At 39.9% G+C, this 20,476-nt stretch overlaps 1 protein-coding gene across 1 annotated transcript in view; it reads right to left on the bottom strand.

Annotated features, from left to right (window-relative positions):
* The window catches only part of ADGRL3 (adhesion G protein-coupled receptor L3), an 890,906-nt gene extending 872,575 nt beyond the window's left edge, over positions 1-18,331 (bottom strand). Inside the window, exon 1 of the mRNA XM_011949310.1 lies at positions 17,787-18,331. The gene's annotated coding sequence lies outside the window, so the exon portion shown is untranslated. The remainder of the gene's footprint in view (positions 1-17,786) is intronic.
* Positions 18,332-20,476: the final 2,145 nt, after the last annotated feature.

The raw sequence follows: 20,476 nt of genomic DNA, 5'->3' as shown, positions 1-20,476 counted from the left end.
AAAAATGTACTACTCTCTTTTCAGATATCATCGGAACAGGAATTCCCTGACTTCAATGATGGGTATTTATAAATAAACCACTGTAAACAAAATGAAAGATCTTCGTGGTTTCAACTTTCTTAATTAAATTAAATGCAGTTTCAACATCTGGCTTTATGGTTTTTAAATAGCATTTAAAATACAAACATATTAAAAATTCTAGTTACATTATGGGTCTCCAGAGAATGCCTTTTAACTTTCAGGTAAAAAATAAATCCACATTAAACAACTGGATACAGAATGATAACTGCAACCATATCTTATATAGGTAGATCAGTGAAAAACAGTAAAGTTTTGATGAGGTCATTTAACCAATGATCACCATCTCATTTAGGTCCTCCATATCTTTATAATCTAATTAGAGTACAGCATAGTACAGTCAAAATGGGTATTATTCAATGCAGACCACTTCTTTACACATGAATCAACTGAGGCCAGAAAGAAGCAGCATCTATCCTTTGCTGCTTAGCTCAGAAGCAGTATGGCAGTGGCTTAGACGCTCATGTAGCTGGTCTCTCCACAGCCCCTCTTGATGCCTCCTCCAATTATGTCTACACAGAGCAGCCAACATAATCTTTTTAAAATGAAAATCTGATCTTGTTATTGCCTTGCTTAAAACCTTTAATGGCTTCCCATTGCTCCTAAGATAAAATCCCAAAATACTTAACCTTAGAAAACACTACAAATTCTGACTACTACTTACTAGCCAGATCTCACATCACTTCTCTCAATCCTTATGTTCCAGGTTCTCTAACCTCTGAGTTCCTCACAAGAACTGAGCCCCTTTCTTTAAGCCTTGAAATAGGAGGTTCCCTTCTTCAGGAAGGCACTACTTGACCAGTTCATAAAATGTAGTATTTTTCCTGTTTAATCTTTATCACAATTGTGTTTAACTGTGTCATATGAGAAGCACTCAAGCTGGGCACACCAGTGGCTTATGCCTATAATCCCAGCACATTGGGAGGCCAAGGTGGGTGGGTAACTTGAGCTCAGGAGTTTGAGATCAGTCCAAACAACAAAGCAAGATCTCATCTCTACTTAAAAAAAAAAAAAAAAAAAAACCAGCTGGGCATGGTGGTGCACACCTGTAGTCCCAGCTACTCGTGAGGGTGAAGTGGGAGGATAGGAGGATCCCACCTGTTTAGGAGGTCGAGGCTACAGTGACCCATGATCGTGCCACTGCACTCCAGCCTGGGTGACAGAGCAAAACGCTGTCTCCAAAAAAAAAAAAAAAAAAGCACTTAATAATATTACTTGATAAATGAATGAAAAAGATTAATGATTCTAAATATAGTATCTTCTATTATAGGACTCTTCCTCTTTTAAAAATTTGATTTCACTAAGTTAATTTTCCTAAACCATACTTACTTAACATTTTGCCCAAAGACTCCTAAACAAAAATCATTTTTTAAAACATACTTCACTATTACTTTATTAGTATTAATTTGTTCCAAATGATTAAGAAATAATCTTTATCATTACATACTGTAGAAAGTTCCCCCAAATTTAAATAATAACCTTAATCCTAGCAGTGAAAAGAAGACAAAGTCTATTCTCTTTACTAAACAGTAATACCACATTTTCCTTAACAATTGTTTTCCAGATGGGTATTTTACTGCTATTCTTTGACAAATAGAGTCATAACCATAGCCTTTTCTTTAGCACTGGTATTCCTAAAGCTGGCTCCTCTATTTCTACAGAGTTTCTCAGGGATAAAAGATACCAGGTACTTAGTAAGTCAATAGGGATGGGAAGAAATAAGGATAAGGATGAGTAGGAACCAACCTTCTGGAGTAAAACACTCCTCGTCACAATACAAACAGATACCTATCTCCAAAACTAAACTCTGAAATCTTCATTTCAATATTTGTATAGATCTTACATATTCCTGCTCATCTCAAATCTTCAGTGCCTGACCACTGTTTATGGTCAATAGAGAGTTTATTTTCTGGCATCCTGAAATGTAATAGTAAAGCTAGACAAGTGATATTGAAACATTCTCAATGTTAACTCACTTTCTCTGTAAAGGAAAAATTTCAGATTTGTTGTCTCCATTGCCACATCAAGGCATCAATGTTCAGTTTTCCTCACTGTACTCAGCTCTATTAACCTCCTCCACCAGAACATGCTTGGGTCTGTGATGAGCTCTTCTGATGACAGAAAGTGAAGAGAGCACATTCTCTAGGGCTGCCTAGTCAACCTTCCTATCTCAGCTCACATGTCACTGGCTCTGGGAAGTCTTTTCAGATCCCACTCACCACCTAGCTCAGACAAGGTCTGATTCTGCTGCTAAACTCTCATAGCATCCTGGACTTTTCCTCTATTTAAACAGTTACCACAATTTTAACTATGACTAACTAATGAGGGATACATTGCTTAATTCCTCTTTATTTCCATGATTTTGCATGTGCCATAAAGTCAGAGGCTCTTTCTGCCAGGTTATGCTCCATATCCCCAGCACCCTGCAGACATCTGGTGCTAACAAATAAATAGTGAATTATAAAATTAATGATTTAATGAAACTAGTATTTTGGGAACTGCAGAAAAATAGTAGAACAATTTAGAGACCCACTTAGGAAAAGGTAGCAGCTTCAACAACAAATTAATGAAAAAATTAACACAAATAATAAAATGTATTGGGTGCTTATACAAATCTAGACAGTGTGCAATATGTTTTATGTGCACTACCTCATTTAATCCTCACAGTAACTCTGAAAGGTAAGTATTGTTTTTACACTTTTCCACACATGAAGAAATTAGGCATAGAGAAGTGAAGTAACTTTTCCAGTGTGACATAGAGGAAAGGTTTGAAATCATGCTTTTATGATTCCTTTGCCCTCTTTCTACTTTTCCTCTTTGATTTTCATTCATGTATATACATTTTTAGTACTGTAATTGATACTTTTCTATTTATATGTTTATTAAGCCCAGCCAGTAAAGATCATTTCATTAATGTAGAACTAAACACAATTTAACGTTTGAACCTTATAATAAATTGTAATAATTTTACATAAATAAATTCAGCCATAAGAAAAAAAAAAAGGAGTAAAAGGAGGACACTGAGAATTCTATACTCAAGGTAGGCACTTTTGCTTTATAAATGAAGAAAAGTTGAAATTGCCTTGATACAAGGTAACACTACCATGGGCCCAAAGCTCTGAATCTAACAAGTATTGAATATAAACATAAGAAAAAGAAAGCTGATATAACAAACTATACCAATCCTCAAATCGTTTATTAGGAACAAAACGTATTACTATCCTTAATAATAGAGGAATATCATAAAAATATATCAGACTCCTTAATGGTTTTAAATCATGCAAAGCATCTTCATTATGTCACTTTCCCTTTAAGCCATCACAAAAAGATGGTTTAATCTATTTCATCTTTTTAAAATGTGCTATTACCACATGCAATACTGAGCCTTAGCTCTTAACAAAGGAAGAAATGTGAAAATTCTTACAACATCAACTACCTATTAAGTTTTTTCTGAAAAGTACACCTTGCAAGCAGAAGTATTCTAATAAGCTTTACCATTTTATTTTATCCCATGGATATTTTAGGATAAAAGGACCACCCACCACCCTACCTTCTACTTACAGAAGAAACAGACCTACAGAAGTTACGTGACTAATTTGATACAAGATAGAGAGTGATAACATCATTCCTGAAAATCAGAAATGAGAACTCTCAAGTGCAAGACTAAGAAATTCCAGGCCGGGCGCGGTGGCTCACGCCTATTATCCCAACACTTTGAGAGTCCCAGGTGGGCAGATCACGAGGTGAGGAGATCGAGACCATCCTGGCTAACACGGTGAAATCCCGTCTCTACTAAAAATACAAAAAAATTAGCTGGGCATAGTGGCCGGTGCCTGTAGTCCCAGCTACTCAGGAGGCTGAGGCAGGAGAATGGCGTGAACCCAGAAGGCGGAGCTTTCAGTGAGCCTAGATCGGGCCACTGCACTCCAGCCTGGGCGACAGAGACTCTGTCTCACAAAAGAAAAAAAAAAAAAGAAAGAAAGAAAGAAAGAAATTCCATAATAGAAGGCAGCATGTGCTACAAAACTGCCATGTCACTTTGGGCAAGTCACTTCAACTCTTGACAATATATTTTTAAGGAAACTAAAACACAGAGTCTGGCTTTCAAGATTCCTTCTGTGCCTTTCTTTATTGCACATGCATGTACAGAGCAATTTTCAATGGCACTCAAATTTATCTTGCAACAGTAACTTCAAAAACTGCTTTCATGTTCAGTTGTTTCTTCTAGGTCCATAAAGCACATTCATGCAGTTATACAATCATTTATTCATCAAGCATTAAACTCTGTCTCATAAATACGTTCTGGTGCAGATTTAAACAAAATATCGATAGTGAAAGTAGAATATGTTTCCACTCTGACTGCTAGAAATGTATCGTAAATATGTCTGTACAATTGGAAGCAGAAGTCACAAAGATACTGTTTAAAGTCTGTCAGAACAAAGAATGAACTACAATGAAATCAAATTCAGTAGGTACCAGCATTACTGGAAATTTGATTTCAAATTGCATTATCCACCTGCTGTTTTACTCTTTAATTTTACCTAAACACTACTGGACATTTCACATTATGTATCTATTTTTATTGATTTTTTTTTTCTTTTTTTAATAGTCGAAGTCTCACTCTGTAGCCCAGGCTGGAGTGCTGTGGCGCGATGATGATTCATTGCAGCCTGGAACTCCTCCGCTCAAGCGATCCTCCAGCCTCAGTCTCCTGAGGAGCTGGGACTACGGACATGCACCACCATGCCTGCCTAATTTTCTAATAATTTTTATAGAGTTAGGGTATAACAATGTTGCCCAGGTTAGTCTCAAACTTCTGTTCAAGCGATTGTCCTGTCACAGCCTCCCAAAGTACTGGGATTATAGGCATGAGTCATAGCATCCAGCCTGTACCTAACTCTTATTTCTACAGACAGATCTCCAATTGAGGTTACACCTAGCAAAACCTGTGTTCACGTTTACTTATTATAAGCCAAAATGTTCTGTTTAATTACTTTTCTGACCCATCTACTTTTATAGACAAACTTCATTTATTTTAAATGCATTGACTGATAACTTGCTCCTACTTTTCATACTTAAATTTTAGAACAATAATCCAAACCAGAGAAAGAAAAAGTTTTGTTAAGTTGATACTTTAGATAAACTTAAGAGATATGAGGTCCACTCAAGATCAGTGAAAGAAACTAAGAACGTTTATGGAAATATTAGACACATGATGGACTCAATTCTTCATGGAGCAAATTTGTTGTATGGTTTTGTTTTAGTAATATGTTAAATTCAAAGACATAAGGCACAATTTTACTTAAATATTAATAATCAGTAAATTTCCATTTATTATTATTATTTTATTGACCTCTGCTTTTATATATTGGCGTACATGTACAGCTGAGCATTAGTAATTCTTAAGAATTACCAAAAACTTAGTAAAAGTTACTAACTTTACTAACTATACATAATCAAGAATTAGTAGCTATGAACTATACACAACTGAGAGTTAACAATTCTTAAGAGTTTCCAAAACTTTCAGAGGACCAGTTATACAGACGGCAATGATGCATCTGGATCTGTAACCAAGTAGAAAAAGTCAAGGGATTATTTACTCCTTGATCTAGTAATTGTACTTCAAGGAATCTGTACTACAGAAAAAACTAGAGAACAGGCCAAGCTTTCAGCACTTGGGTAATCATGGTGACATCACTTATTCTAGCAACAAATGACAACCCACATGAATAAGTAAATGTTTGAATAAATCATAGTATATCTACATTATGAAATATTTTACAATACTTAAAATAATGCTTTCAAAAATAATGGCATTCAGAAATTGGAGATAATTCTACAAACTAAATATGGTTTAATCTCATTTCAATTAAAACAAACACATACACAAAATACAGATGCAGATAATCGAAGCAAAAATTAAGTATGATGTAATCTCTGCGAACATGGTGGTATGCCAATATATTATGTTATATTGTGTGATTTCAGTTTTAACTTTATGTATCTCTGTATTTCAAAAGTGTTCAACATGAGCATGTACTATAATCAGGAAAAAATTTAAATATGATCTTCTATACTAGGAAGAAAGAATGGGAATCAAAATTCTGCCATTACCAGCACCCAAGTAGAATTGAAAAAGCACACACAAACGATGTATGTTGAGGAAAAATTCATTCCAGAGTAACCTCTACTAAGCTAAAAGAAAGTAGCCGGCAAGGAATTAACATACAAGGACTGCTAAAACAAAACACATGGGCTAACACAGAGTCCTCTGACATTGATACTATGAGTCCCTCATACAGACTGTTCATTCATTTGTAATAAAGTAGGTTAATTTCTCATATATAAATCTAATGCTTTCTTTCATACCCCATTACTTCTCCTGTTGTTGTTGCTCTGGCTCAACATCCCCTAAATTCAAGGAAGAAAACATACATACACACACCATTGTTATCTCACTATCATCTATTATTCAAGAAAGGTCTCATTGAATACATGTCTGCTCAGAGGCTCTAAGCAAATTTCATTTCTGAACACTACTGTCTGCAGCCCAGCAGGCTATTTCACCAAGATAAGATCACACATTTAATCAAACGCACCAGAAAAAGAAATACTCGCAAAGTTTGCTTAATAACGTCAAATCATAAAAAAAAAAAAAATATTGACAGCATACTAATTTTTAGTGCTCCTTCTTCTTTGAGGATTTGCACTAGTAAGGAAAGTCATTGTACATAAGATTTCTGCTAATTAGCCCTTCTACTAACCTTTAAAAATTCTTCCAAATTATCTTCATATGTTACTACTTACATTGACTTGGTACATTTAAATGAAAATGAAAACTCAACATAACTTTCTTTTCTGAATACAAGAAAAGTAACATAATAAATTTAGGAGTATTTCAAACAATACATACAATAGCTTTAAGCCACCTCAGGTGGTCAAGTGTCAGCATTAATATTCAGTCTCTGGTTTTGGTAATAATGGGCCCATATTAGATGTCTATCATTTGAAAAACACTACTGGATACACTGAAGTATATTTTGTTTTATGCTTTAGGCAACGATAAAGTTATCCATGCTCAATTATCTGAAATATCTTACTTGATATAATTTTGAATACTCTGCCTGTAAACAGAAGGTTTACTTGAATAAACATATATTCTCATCAGAAGTATGACATAATGAGTACACAGCAAGTGTAAAATAATTAGACTTCTCAAACAGATGGATGGATACATATCTACAAACTCACTTTTTCTGGTTTTACTTCTATTTGCATTTATTTTATGCTGTATTTGTTCCTATGCCATAAGTTTTTGTTTCTTCAGTTTCTTCTGACATAACTTTTTCTTCTGTGCAGTCTCCACTTCTGGTTTTGGAACAATTTGTTCCTTTTCAGTAAGGTGGCCAGCGAAGCTCATACATGGGTTAATTCAACCATGAGCACTATCAGATGTCACATCTTGGGGATTTTGTTCATCTGAATCTACTCAATGCCTAGATAGTCTCTATTCAAACCTTGAAGATCAGCATTATTCTCTGCATTTTTAAGCATGTACAGGAAAAAATCCAGCTCTCTTTGTGCCAACAAACCTGTGTCCAGCTCTCCCATCTGGCATTGAACAGAGCCATTGTACATTGGCTCTACCACTGCAGGATGAAAATGGCACACTGCTTCTGCAAAGGGACTTCTTTTAGATATTTGGTGGCTTTTCATATATACAGAGACTAGATGTCTTGAGCAGTTTCATAGATAACTTGGGTGCTCTTGAAATGAACCTGAAGATTTGAACCTCCCGATTTGCATAATTTTGTTGGGTTTTGTTGGTCGAGTGAGTAAGGAACCATTTTCTAAGATCACTCTGGCCTCTTATAGGAAGAGGGTAAACCCATTTTCAATGATTTTCCTAACCAATTCTTCCAACACCTGATTTGTCCCAGTTATTAAAGAATCACTATTCAGATACTATCAGCACCTCTTTCTTTTTGTGTGAGCAACATCCCTCTCTTAATTGAGCCTCTTCTTCTTTCTTCAAGCTAGCTATCCATTCATCCACAGAGGAACTGCAATATTCTTACTGCCTCCACCAAGCTGACGACAGTAGATCAGTCTAAGACTGAGTACTTAATTCAGACTGTGGTGAAAGGGAATGAATCCAGTAGTCAGAGAAAAAGAAAACTGGTAGGCTGGGTAGGCCTGGAACTGGTAGGCATGGAACTGAAGCAGAAGCCTAGAGGTATCCAAATTTTTTCTGATACCTAGGTAAAACTTCACTCTTTCCCAAGAATCTTTAGGTGAGAAACACAATAACTTCCCAATAAATTAATCAGTTCAGCAGAAAGCTAGCTGGAGGTGTCTTTGCAATTAAAATAGATATAGTGAAAACACCCATTCTATTAAATATTTTAAGTTAAATTTAAGTACATATTATTTAGATACTATCATAAAATTGCACCATTTTAGAATGACTGTAATATTTAACCATCACACATAAAAATTAAGAATCATAGTGAAAACTAATTGAAATTGCCTAAACCTCAAAAGATGATTGTATGTAATTTTTTTAAATGGCTGCCTAAGCTCTTCCTCCAAAGCCAACTACAGTTAATAATATAATTAAAACTCATTAGACAACATCAACCAAACATTTTAAGCCAATAAAAAGAAAGGCTATAGACACACACATGCCTTGTGTTAACAGAAAATGATTTCTCAATAGGTTCTTTGTCCACGCCTTGAAGTCATGATCAGTATTCTGAGTCAAGGTTCAAACAACAACCATAAGCCATTGACAAACCAAGAACACTGAAAATTTGAAAAAACAAAAGGTGTTAATGAAAACCAGTTGAACCCCTCCATTCTTGCCAGAAATAAAATCTCATACAAAAAGATGACCATCAGTCAGGACCATTTCCTTTTATCCAAAAGTCTTTGGAAGAGTTTGAGAAAAAGGAAACGGGGAAGGGGGGAACCAAACCAAATCAAAACAAAACAGGAGACTGTTGAAAACCCTCTTACAGGGTCAGCGTCAATGGAATGCATTTTAGTATTCAGGTTACCCACCCAAGCAGAACATCAAAAACTGGGCTTGAGTCTCTCCTCTATTCTCACAGGCTCAGGCTACTGTGGAGCCACTGGGGCTGTCCTGAATAGTAACACGCTCTGCCTCTGCGGGATGCGTAAACACCAACACAAGCTGATCAAACAGGAGGGGGTGTCGTTTCTACTCGGCTTTCAGTTCCTTCAGTCATACTTTAAAACACCTAATTCTGGTGCAATTTAGCAAGCCAGTCGTCCAGTCCAATGTGCAGTTTACTTTTTCATTCATTTTTACCACCTATCATATCATATCCTTTCCTTTTCAGTATACATGCTGGATAATTATAGAAAAAGTCACACATTTTAATAACTTCTGTTATTGGCACTGTCACTGAAATACAGATGTCAATTCTAAAATTTGGACTCATTTACAAGCCCTTCAAAAGTTTTAGTCTTTAAAGCAATTTTGGGATCTGAATTTTATAGGTTTATCTCATTTATGGCATTCTTACGAGACTTAAAATCTGGGATTATAAATCTTTTAAAAGTATGAGAATTCTGATGTCTTTGACGTTTATGATGACTTGATATGGTTACAGCATTATAGAAAATTCTGATGCAGTTAAAGCTTAAAGAATGATTGACATGTGAAAAGATAACAGGGTATTTAATTTAAAACATCTTAAATTGTTACTGTCATTTTATACCCAATTTAAAGTCAATCTTCGGACACAGTATTTGGTGGATGTCAAAAATATTTTTCGGCCAGGATTGTAATTTTTGATGGGGAATTAGGGGCAGAGCATAACATTTTAAGATGAAGAGGAGCTCAGAAATAAGTACTTAAAAGGTTAAAAAGGGACAGAGGGAAACAGCATAGTAAAAATAAATACAAGACTCAAACCTTTCTCAACTACTTAAGAAAATGCTATTGATTTTCCCAGCTCATCAAGAACTCTTCAATTAAGAAAATGATATTTGATTTAGCTAAGTTTTCTTAATAATGGTACTCAAGGACATTTCTAATAATACTATGACTAATAACAAAAGGTACTATGCATGAAATAATCACTCCACTAGGTACTTGTATATTTGCTTCCTATTACTCCACTCAAACCAGCAATGTAGACTTTATTATCTCTGTTTTACAGATAGCAATAACAGAGGTAGAAACTTGCACATTTAGGGTTGTATTCAAGTGACTCTCAGTCCAAAGACCATTTCTGAGAATCTCATAATTAAAAACACTTCTCAGCTATTCCTATGTATGGAGGATAATTTAGTTTCTACAACACTAAATCAGAATCGACCAAAGTTCTGGAAGGAAAGTGCTATAGTACTAATTTCATAGTGATAGGCTGGGTCAGAAATTATAACGAGCCATAGAATATACCCCAAAAATGTATATAACTTATAAGTACATCTGTAACTTAGAGTTTTCAAATAGTTGCCAAAGTCTCATTCAAAAATATTATACAGTTCTCCAGTTAAACTTTAGCATCTAGTAAAGCTAATCTGAATGCATAGCTTCTTTCACTACTTAGACATATCACCACTCACAAACAGACTGAACTACAGTATATAATTGCCCCAAGGATCCTTTGCACTGAAAATGGCTTGTTGTGGTGCTTAGATAGTGATTAACAGATTAAGAGTATAGTGAGTCATCTTGATATCACTTCAGAAAAGTGATTTCCTCTCTAATAATTCCCAAGATACATAAATATTCAATTAGGGTCTTTGAAACCTAGTTTTAATTGGGCATTCACATTCACTATCAAACTTCAAACTTAGCTCAAGCTAACAAAGGTGTTTTATTAATTCCTCCTCTAAAAAATGCTAATAACCCTTCATGAGTTTTATAGTGTGAGAGTAAAATAAAGTCAAGATTATCTTTTATATGAAATTTTAAAATTTACCAACATTTTAAGACATACTGTAAAATGGTATGAAATATAATTATGTATCTAAATCACATGGGGAATTGATTAAAGTTTCCTAGGACTCTCATGAGACCCAGTAATAATGATGGCGATAGTAATAATAATAGCAGCAAATAATTATGTTATTATTATGCACAAGGAACTGTTTTAAGGACTCTGCATGGATTTACCAATTAAATCTTCATAATCATCTGTGAATTTGGTAAAATTGTTAAATCCATTAAAAATGTCAGCAAATTAAAGTGCAGAGAGATCAGGTGTCTTAACCCAAATCCAATAGTTTATTAAACCTAGGCAAACACTTCAGAGTCCCTTTCTGTTCATCTCGACACCACTCTGCCTTTCTAGGTATCAAAATATCTTGATCTAGGGCCTAGATGAAGATATTTTCCGCTTGACTCCTTTGTAGCCTTCCCAAGAGCAGTCAGCAGATCAGGCTGCATATCTGCTGTTTTAAAGTTTCCATTTCACTAAATGGGGACAAAAGTCTAAAAACAAGTTTCCTACACTGGATTATTTGGAAATAGAATAATGAAAATGCCAAATAATTAATAACTATATGCAACCTGCCTATCTTTTTACAGGTTGGACATCTAATCATTTTCTCATCCTACATGGCTCTTTATGTGGCTGGATGGGTGGCATTTTAGAGTACAAGGAGGCAGATCTCAGAAAAGTCTACTTGAGCTGTTCGTTCTCAGACTTTCTGGCCCAGGACCGTTTTACATTCTTAAAAATTAATGACCTACATTAGAGAAATGCAAATCAAAACCACAATGAGATACCATCTCAAGACAGAATTGAGATCAGTAAAATGTCAGAAAACAATAGGTGCTGGAGAGGATATGGAGATATAGGAATGCTTTTACACTATTGGTAGGAGTGTAAATTAGTTCAACCATTGTGGAAGACGGAGTGGCGATTCCTCAAGGATCTAGAACCAGCAATACCATTTGATCCAGCAATACCATTTGATTCAGCAATCTCATTACTGGGTATATACCCAAAGGATTATGAATTATTATACTATAAAGACACATGCACACGTATGTTTATTACGGCACTGTTCACAATAGCAAATACTTGGAACCAACCCAAATGCTCATCAATGATACACTGGATAAAGAAAACGTGGAGCATACATACCATGAAATACTATGCAGCCATAAAAAGGGATGAGTTCATGTCCTTTGCAGGGATATGGATGAAGCTGGAAACCATCATTCTCAGCAAACTAATACAGGAACAGAAAATCAAATGCTCCATGTTCTCACTCATAAGTGGGAATTAAACAATGAGAACACATGGATACAGGGAGGGGAACATCACACACTAGGGCCTGTTGGGGGGTGGAGGCTAGGGGAAGGATAGTATTAGGAGAAATACCTAATGTAGATGATGGGTTGATGGATGCAGCAAACCACCATGGCACGTGTATACCCATGTAACAAACCTGCACATCTGCACATGTATCCCAGAATTTAAAAGTATAATAATAAAAATAAAAAATGACCTAAAGTGACTTCTTTTTTTGTTGTTTGTTTTGTGTTGTTTTTGAGACACAGTCTTGCCCTGTGGCCCAGGCTGGAGTGCAGTGACGCGATCTTGGCTCACTGCAACCTCTACCTCCTGGGTTCCAGCGATCCTCCTGCTTCAAGCCTCCTAAGTAGCTGAGACTATGGGCATGCACCACCATGCCCAGCTAATTTTTGTATTTTTAGTAGAGACAGGGTTTCACCATGCTGGCCAGGTTGGTCTCGAACTCCTTACCTAAAGTGATCTGCCCACTTCAGCCTCCCAAAGTGCAGGATTAGAGGTGTGAGCCACTGCACTCAGCCTCTAAAGTGACTTTTGATTATTATACCTGTAACTGTCACCATTCAAGTATTGATAAACTGGGAAAATTCTAAAACTTGCGAATACTTAAGAACATATGACATGTGCCATCAGAGCAATGATGTCATCACATATCATATACCTTCTGGAAAACGCCACTAAACACTTGTTAAAGAATACAAGTGAAAGGCAAATAATGTCTTAGCATTATTATAAAAATGTTTTCTTTTCACATTTCCTCTGAAGGGGTGTCAGAGATCCTCAGCGTTCCCCAGAGGACACTTTGAAAACACTGATAAAAGAGCATTGTTTGCTTTTCAAAGAAACTGACATGGAAGTTTTAGCAGAAAGAAACATTCAGTTGGGTGATTTATTTTTCCATCCCAAAGATAGTTTTCAAAATAAGTAGGATTATCATCACAATATTATATTTAAATTCTTGAATAATATGGACCAAATTTTCACTTCTTTTAATACCTATTTGTAATCACTTTTATGAAGATATTCATTAAAATTGAAACTAAGTTCCTGTTTTAAGTGTCAATAAGACATAAGGAAGACATGATTTATCAAGGTCTATAGAACCTATTATGAGCAAATATAGAAACTCTCCCCTTTTATTCACCCCCAAAAATAAATAAAGAAGTTCAATTAATTTCAAGTGGGACAGCTACTTTTCTCTTTTTATATTTTGTGCTTATGAATCGATACACACATTTCACAATTCTAAGAAAAAAGTTACACCTGGTTTCTTATGCAGCAGTAGAGTTAATTTTATTTGGCCATGCTGACATTCAGATCAGAGTAATGACATGAAAGATTTGGGGAAAGACCTGCACACCTTAGATGCATAAATGTTATTTACAGGCATGCTCACACTACATTCTTGCGATGTATTACAACGAATGAAAAATCTGGATTTTTCTCTTCATTGATCAACAACTCTCTAACCCTCTTCCTACTCCTACCCAACAAAACACAGAAAGATAACCAAGGAAAAATGTCAGGAGGACCTTACTCATACTTGCAAGTTTTACTTTTTATTTAATTATAAAATTGGTTTTCTATAAAGAAATGCATTTGCATGAAATAAGAAGACATAATAATAATCCAAGTGCAAATATATCCTTGTGGACAAATAATAAATTACAATACAGCCATATTCTTTAGGGTTCCTCCCAAAGTGAGCAAATGCATATTTTGAATATAATGCAAATCTAGGAAAGAGAAGGCAAAATAGCCATTTGCAAAACTTAAGGACAGATCATCCTTTTAAAATTCCAACTGCTCTAGCCATTCACACCATGCTAAATTAAGGCTGCACAGCATTTCTTAAAATCACTGTTTGATCCTAAATATGAAAATCGCAATCAGTTTTCCTTGCTGATTTCTGGGCCAAAACTCCCCACTTCTAACAGTAACTGTCACTTCTACTTGGCAGTCCTTTTTAAAGAGAGTTTCAACCAACACTTAAAGTGGTCCAAATCAAATCTGAAAAACAATTCAGTTTTGCATCATATTATTTGACTAACTTCAATCTTCATGATTTTATAGTCTTTTTAATCTACTATTTATGATTTCCTTGACTATAGCACACAAAGGAATCAATGGTAAATCAAATCCATAAAAAAATCTGCCTTTGCTAATTAGTAGAAACAATGCCAGCCTCTGTAGCTGCAGCCAGTAAGTGCCATACTTGCTATTATTCCCTGTGGAAAAGAGTATTTAAATCTGCAAAATGTAAGACGATCATGATTAAGAAAATCATTTCTGAAAGACTTGCCATTCATATTTTTGAGGAGCACTCTCAGTCTGAACGATAATCACACCAAGAAACATAAAATGAGACGTCAAAAGCATTCACCCATCAGGCAAATCACATGCTGGCTTATCACTCTTCAGGTCGGGGATGCCTGATGCAGCCTAACATCTCTATCTAAAAAAACATTAATAGTTCATAGAAAACTTTGTGTGAATCCTTCCTCCTATCCCGATTTTGTAGAAATAGTCTAGTCAACCATATACACAAATGGATCAGGTTACTGAATACTTAGTGATAAGGAAGAGCTATGGAATGGCATTCAAATACTCTGACACATTCACCTTCAGCTGAAGACAGCACAATACACTGACAGACACAGTTCTAATGACATCAGGACCTGTGGAATGTATGACTGCTAGGGAACACATGCTGCTAGGAAACAAAGAACAGATCTGATCAAATCTTGTAATGTAAAGACTGGGAATCATTGTGATTAGATCTTCTAAAATGGGAGGACAAGTATTCCTTAATCCTCAGAAATATTTGCAAGTATAAAGACTTTAATACATATCATCTAGAAATGAAACAAATACATGAAGCTAGATTCTCATGAATTAAATCAAAATTTTCTAAGTTTTCTGTTAGGTGATGGCCATTAGCAATATCTCTCATGAAAATATAACTGAAAGTCAGGCATCAGTGATTCAGTGTCTTTTGCAATCTATGCTTTTTCAAGAGGTCAAGGTCTTCAAAAAATAATGAAGACATCCAGAAATTATTGTACCTAAAAACAAAGTACCCTGTTACATTAACAACCCTATACTTTTTAAAACAAAATAGAACACAAGTATTTGCAACAAACACTAAAGCAGTCAGAGCTAATCTAGACCTAAGGAATTTAATACATTTTCATTATTGAAAGTGAAAAGTAAAAAGCAGTTTCACTTGCAAAAGTAGCAGTTTGTAAACTGTGTTTATCTTTGTGCATTCTTTACCCTTGCTTTGGTTACAAAAAAAAAAAAAATTGGGTGAAACAAAGCTGAGAGATAATTCAACAACAAATATCCTCTTAACTCCTATACAAATTATCTGGTATCCTATTTTGGTGATTATAAAAGAGCTGAGAATTCTATCCTATTTGTAATCCACATACAGATAAATTGGGCGCCAGAAATCCAGATCATTTAGGACCATTACAGATGGAAAAATATACAAAAGAAATCTTACCAAACTGTTTATTCTCGTAGGGAAATATAAGAGAGTCTCCAAATGAAAAAAAAAAAATGCTAAAGAAGTGTTTCTTTGCAGATTCTGCGATGACATTCTTTAACTAGTGATGATAGTCCATATGACACTAAAATTAGCAGACCGCCTATTTACTTCAGAGCAAAACACAGAAGGCAATTTTTCCTTCCTGCCAGAGTCTATGTGTCTCCTCATTTCCCCAGCAGCTGGCTGGAAGGATGTAAAATCAGAGGTGCAAGAAGCCTTATACTTCCTAATGAGTAATACAGCCAGGAAAGTAAACACAACAGATGATAGCAGGTTCGACTCTAAAGGAGACTGTGGCAGGAGTGCTTACACCGTTGTTTACAATGTGCTCTAACTACCGCAGGCAGGGATCACACGCAGACACAGGGAGGAGACACCCTGGAGGTGGCTCGCAAGGCTCGAGTTCGCCCAACTGCTATGATATCTCTGGCCATAAATAAAAGCAGCGCATGTTTCTATCAGAGCGAGGAAAGTGGCCAGAGAATTCCAGGGACCAGGAGTTATGCTGGCTGGACTCGATTACTTCAATCTGCTGTAGAGATGACTACCCTATGAGGTTCTCATCAGGGCCAATCTGGGGTGCATGGAGCGCTGCACCAGCGACTCTCAAGCGCCGCACGCATCTCGCCGAGCTGCGCCTCTCCAGGGGAAGGGGACATGGCAAGGCTTCCTCGCCACCCTGCGGGGGCCCCCGTGGCCTCCTCAAACCAGATTTTCCAGTTAAGCGGATCCCAGGCGATTTCAATAAGCAAGCTCAGCTCCAGTAGCATCAGTTCCAGCATCCCCGCAAATATCTATCTGCCGTCCCTGGGGCGCAAAAATGCGCACACACTCAAACGCCGACTCCGCCGCCAAGTAACCCTGGTAGAGGAGGTCGCCCCCACCCCTACACACCACACACACACACCCACCTATAGTGCTGGGGGCCTGGCACCCTAAGCTTCTGAGCTCAGACGCTCCGCTGCAGCCTGGAGCCTTCCCTTCTCCCGAGAGAAGCGCCGAGGTGCCTTCTCTCCTACCTGTAACCCGCCAACCGCGACCACCAATGCTCTGCCCACCCCGCCCTGGCGCCGGGGCCGCCCGGATTCGTGCAACACCGCCGCCCCCCGCCCAGTGCCCACTACCAGCACAGCGCAGCCCGGGCCACCCACGAAAGTGGAAGCTTTCTCCAGTCAAAACCGCTTAACAAAGCCTGGGCACGCAGGTCTAAACCAAACTGCCGTGAAGGGGACACAACAGGCAGGGCGCGGGGAGGTAGCGCGACTCCACGACTCAGGGGCGCGACCTAGGCAAAAGGGGCCACCACGGATGCTCCAGGCAAGCGTCGAGGGAAAATCGCGCCGGGCTCGGCAACCTGCATTTTCCATCTTCCCAGAGCCCAGCTTCTCACCCAGACCCTGTTCGTCCTCCAGCCCGCTCCCGCCTCCAGCCGCACGAGTTCCAGCCGGGCGGAGAAAAGGCGCCCTCCTGTCCGCTTTCTGCTCCCACCAGGGGATGGCACTGGGGTGAGAGGGGAGGGAAAAATCACGGGGTGGGAACTGTTCCTATTCCCCAGCGTGTGCAGCTGCGAATGCGCCCAGTCTCTTATCCCCCTCACTCCCCTCGGCCGCCAAACCGCCGAATGGCTGGAAAAAACTCGAACCCGCGCCAGACCCGAGCGCCCACCAGCCAGGAGGTTCCCTTCCCGCCCCGCATCACGACCGGATGAGTGTGTGTGTGTGTGTGAGGGCGAGTGTGTGAGTGGAAGGGCGAGTGTGCATGCACCCCGCACCCCCTCTGTTGCCCGCCCGGTAGATGCCGAAGCCTGCGCCCGGCCAGAGCGACCCCTATTATGAAGAGTGCGAAGAATAAATTACCTTTCGTAACCGCCGGTCCCTGAGATCGTCCCATCAGTTGCTCAACAACCTGAAGGCGGGTGCAGTTTCCACAATCCAGCCATTGAGCTCGGGGCAAAAGACCGGCCGGCCCCTATGCAGACACCCCCAACCACACGCGGCAAAGAACGAGAATCGAAGCGCAGAGAAAGCAGCAGGAGGGTGGAGACCCCAGTCAAGGAAACAACAACAAAAAGTCTCTCTTCCCTTTCTTCTGCTACACAGCCACGGAGAAAGGGGAAGGAAAAACAGAGCCAAATGCTCACCTTCCTTTACGTTCCTCGCTTCACACACCCCAAGGGGGGCAAAAGCGGAGAGAAGAGAAAAGAGGGTTCAAATGTCTCTGCCAGTCCACAGTTGTACAACTTCGGAGTCAGGCTCTGTCTCCAGCAGCAGCCGAGGGACCCAGAGGCAGCTATTAACATGCGGCAGTCATAGCTGGGGCTGCTTCTCCTCTTCTTGCTGCTGCTGCTGCTGCTGCTGCCGCCGCCGCCGCCGCTTAAGAAAAGACGCTGCCGAAGAGACCAAAAATCTTCCACCATCCCCCCAGCCGATCTTTATATCCAGTTCTCCCACCCCACCCCCTTCTCTTTCTTTTTCTTCTTCCACGTCCTCCCCTTTCCGCCTCGTAGCGGGAGCGATGGAATAGGTAGGGGGAGCCGCGAGGGCCAGGGGTGGCTTCTCCGCCAAACCGTCCTCCTCCTCGTCCTCCCGAGGTTCTCTCCCAGCCGAGGGTCCCCTCTCACGCCCGCAACCTCCGCGGACAGCCTGAGCGAGAGCCACACAAACTCCTTCCCCGGTGCACGGAGGGGGCGCGCGGGCAGAGCTGGCGCCCGGCCGCCGAGGGCTGCGTCCCGGGGGCCGGCGAGCCCCGAGCCCGTGGGGTGGCTGATTAGCTCGCCGGCCGGGCCGGGCAGCTGCGGGCATGTGGGAGCTTCATCGCGCAGCCCCGGGCTCCGCGCCGCCGCCGCTGTCTCTTCGGTTCTTTCTCTTCTTCGACTCCCCAAGAGCGACCGAGGCACTGGCGCTCTCCAGACACGCACACTCACACACGCGCACACACGAGCGAGCTCCTGCCAAAGCAAACCGCGCAACCCGCGCGCGCGCACACCCGTAGGAAGAGGACCGAGGCAAAAAGAGAAGAAAGAAAGGGGAGGAGGCGAGTCACAGGCGGCGGCGGCGGCGGCAGCAGCTGCCGGAGCGGAGGCAACCAGCAGTCCGAGAAAAACCAGCAGCGGCGGCGGCGGCGGCGCCCACCCCGACCAGCTGCGGCATCTGCATCCCCGCTCCTGGGAACTGGAGCGAGCGGTGCCGGGCCAGCAGGCGAGGGGGGCGACGCGCCGAGAGCGGGGCAGAGCGCGGGCGCGCGGGGGCCGTGCAGCCTGCGCGCGGGGTAGTCGCAGCCGGGGCCCAAGCCGAGGCCAGAATGAGCCGCGGTCGGGCGGGCCAGCGGCGAGAGCTCGGAGAGCCGGGGAGGGGGCTAGCGCCAGGGAAAGGGGTGACCGGCAAAACCCGGATCTGGAGTGCTCGTGGGCTCCGCGGCGCGGGCTCCACCTAGCAGTTCGGCAAACGCTTGGAGGTGGGAACGGGAGGGCTGCTACAGAGGCTTCTCTTTCAGGGTTTGTCAGACAAAGGGTACCTCTCCAGTGGCTTCGAGGCTCGCCTCGGCTCGCGCGCTGTCTCTCTCTCTCTTTCTCTCTCTCTCTCTCATTCTTTCGCTCTCTCCCCTCCTCTTCCTCCTCCGTCCCTCCCTCCCTCTCTCCCCCTCCCATTCTTCATCACCCCCCCTTCCTCCTCCTTTCTCCTCTAGTCTTCCTCTCCAATTCCACCCTAGGTGAGTAAACGACATCAGCTTGAAAGTCCTGCCAGTGTCTCATTTTTTTCAGGTGCGAATTATTCCATATTTCCATTATGCAAGTACCGAGTCTGAAAATGTTTCCTGCCTTTGGTCCATTTTATGTTCCTTCAAACTTAACCTGCAAGTTCATTGCACAGTTTAAAGTATCCCTGTCTGATGATCAATCGTGGAGATTCAATTATCTTATTTCACAACATCAATGGAAATTACCATAATGAATACAGAAAGGTGCCGATTCCAAAGCCATGCCTTCTGATAGAGGAAAAGTCTGGTCAAGTTAAATGCGTGACCTTGGTCAATTGCTGAACCTTTTGGTGACTTCTTTGTAAAGAAGAGTGTTGAGTAGATAATTTGTAAGATCTTTTCCTGCTCTAAAATTTCGTGATTTCAAATGGCTAAGATATTATTTTCTATACTAGTACACGCAAATCACCAAGATTTGTCATATTCATTCGACAAGCACATTACATCCGTAGCTAAATTTCCCAAATTGTATTTGATTGTATACATTTAGAATGATCTAACAACTTCTAGGAGGTCTTTAAAAGGTAACATCAATCCTAGCACATCTGAAGAAACTGAAACCTCATTAGAATTAAAACCATACCCAACACAAAGTGACAGTTAAAATCTCATTCATTCTTTAAAGCTCAACTCCAATCCAACGTTCTCCAAGAAGACTCTTCTCACCAAGGCTCCCTCCCCAAAAATCACTCCTTTCATGATATCCCTTCACTAACACCTATTTTATTCTACCCTTTTCCTTGTTCCTTTTTAATCACTAATGGTTTGTCCATTTGCCTCTTCAGATTAC

The sequence above is a fragment of the Colobus angolensis genome, unplaced genomic scaffold, assembly GCF_000951035.1.
Source record: "Colobus angolensis palliatus isolate OR3802 unplaced genomic scaffold, Cang.pa_1.0 Scaffold297, whole genome shotgun sequence".
NCBI lineage: Eukaryota > Metazoa > Chordata > Mammalia > Primates > Cercopithecidae > Colobus > Colobus angolensis.
Note: the sequence above shows the minus strand (reverse complement) of the source record. Positions and strands in the feature narration are given on the sequence as shown.